At 48.9% G+C, this 2,115-nt stretch overlaps 1 pseudogene; it reads left to right on the forward strand.

The window, feature by feature from the left end:
* Window positions 1-1,034: 1,034 nt before the first annotated feature.
* On the forward strand, window positions 1,035-1,296 carry LOC136308719 (cytochrome c oxidase subunit 7C, mitochondrial pseudogene; annotated as a pseudogene).
* The last annotated feature ends 819 nt before the right edge of the window (window positions 1,297-2,115 follow it).

Consider the following 2,115-nt stretch of genomic DNA (forward strand, 5'->3'; position numbering starts at 1 on the left):
GAGAATGCAGGGAAAGGAACACATATGTGGAGGAAGATCATTTTTGGCTCTAAGTGGAACATGGAAACAGAGCTCTTGGGTTGAAAGATATCCATCTCTTTAGGCTAAGTTGTTGTTTTTTGTTTGTTTGTTTGTTTGTTTTCTGAAGCTGGAAACAGGGAGAGACAGTCAGACAGACTCCCGCATGTGCCCAACCGGGATCCACCCGGCACGCCCACCAGGGGCGATGCTCTGCCCACCAGGGGGCGATGCTCTCCCCTCCAGGGCGTCGCTCTGCCATGACCAGAGCCACTCTAGTGCCCAGGGCAGAGGCCAAGGAGCCATCCCCAGCGCCCAGGCCATCCCCGCTCCAATGGAGCCTTGGCTGCGGGAGCGGAAGGGAGAGACAGAGAGGAAGGAGGGGGGGGTGGAGAAGCAAATGGGCGCTTCTCCTGTGTGCCCTGGCCGGGAATCGAACCTGGGTCCCCCACACGCCAGGCCGACGCTCTACTGCTGAGCCAACCGGCCAGGGCCAAAGTTGTTTGTTTTTTTTAATGATATCCTAACTTGCATTTTTTAAAATAGAAGACATTAAATCAAATTTTAAAAAGTAATTAGGGATTTTGGTTCTTGCAAGGAAGGAAATAAGGTTGTGCAAAAAAGGAGTTGGTGTGTGTAAGGTTGGTGGATAATGGGGGATGGTCACGTGGGGAACCCAGACCCGCGAACTTTGGCTAGGACTGCCCACAACCAAGCGCGTCAAAAGAGGCTTCACAGGAACCCTTGGGAAAAAAAGCAACCATCTACCAGCCAGTGGGATTTCACCATGTCATGTTAGCTCCACTTCCCTAGAGGGACCCCTTTAAATATCTCCCACGCGGTTTAATCCGTGCAACTTCCCTGGCCTCCATCTTATCTCGGGGCCAGGGAACCTTGCCGGGCGAGATGCGTGCTCTGTACTGAATAAAGCCTTTTTGCTATTCCTTCCTTCTTGGTGGGGAAAAATACCTTACACTGGGATATCGCCATTTTTTTGCAAGGCTTCCAACAGCACAATGTTGGAACAGAGCATTCAGAGGTTCACAACCTCTTGGTCCGTAGAAGCCACTATAAGGAGGGCCCAGGGAAGAATTTGCCATTTTCAGTGGAAAATAAGTGGCAGTTACTAGCCATGATGACACTGTTCTTTGGGTCTGGATTTGCTGCACCTTTCTTCATAGTAAGACACCAAATGCTTAAAAAATGATGTTTTCGTTAATTCGTGAAACAGATAAGAAGAGGATCGTTTTAAGAGGTGCAGTTTCTTTGAAAAATGGATTAAACCGTTGAACTAAAAAAAAAGTAATTAGGGAAATTTTTTTAATTGACATGCTAAGAATATCACTTTTTTGTGTGTGTGATTATTTTCATGGAGCAATTTGGAACCTATGGTTTTAGTAAACTTACTATTTTACATAGTAAATCCTATGTAAAATAAAGCTGTTAAATGAAATCTTTTTTTTTTTTTTTTTTTTTTGTATTTTTCTAAAGCCGGAAACGGGGAGGCAGTCAGACAGACTCCGCATGCGCCCAACCAGGATCCACCCAGCACACCCACCAGGGGGCGATGCTCTGCCCATCCGGGGCGTCGCTCTGTCGCGACCAGAGCCACTCTAGTGCCTGAGGCAGAGGTCAAGGAGCCATCCCCAGCACCCGGGCCATCTTTTGCTCCAGTGGAGCCTTGGCTGCAGGAGGGGAAGAGAGAGACAGAGAGGAAGGAGAGGGGGAGGGGTGGAGAAGCAGATGGGCGCCTCTCCTGTGTGCCCTGGCCGGGAATCGAACCCGGGTCCCCCGCACGCCAGGCCGACGCTCTACCGCTGAGCCAACCGGCCAAGGCCAAATGAAATCTTTTAAAATTATATTGTCATTAGACTACATAGAAAGTGTACAGAAGTAATTTCTTTGGGAAGATATGTATGATAAGAAAGAAAAAAGGAGACTTGGGGAATAGGGAGATTTAAGTGGCATTTAAGTGAAGCCTGCAAGTGGAAGTTAAGGAACCTGAGTGTTATCAAAAATGGCTGATCTGCCCTGGCCGGTTGGCTCAGCGGTAGAGCGTCGGCCTAGCGTGCGGAGGACCCGGGTTCGATTCCCGGC

Source organism: Saccopteryx bilineata, chromosome 6 (assembly GCF_036850765.1).
Source record: "Saccopteryx bilineata isolate mSacBil1 chromosome 6, mSacBil1_pri_phased_curated, whole genome shotgun sequence".
NCBI classification, from domain to species: domain Eukaryota; kingdom Metazoa; phylum Chordata; class Mammalia; order Chiroptera; family Emballonuridae; genus Saccopteryx; species Saccopteryx bilineata.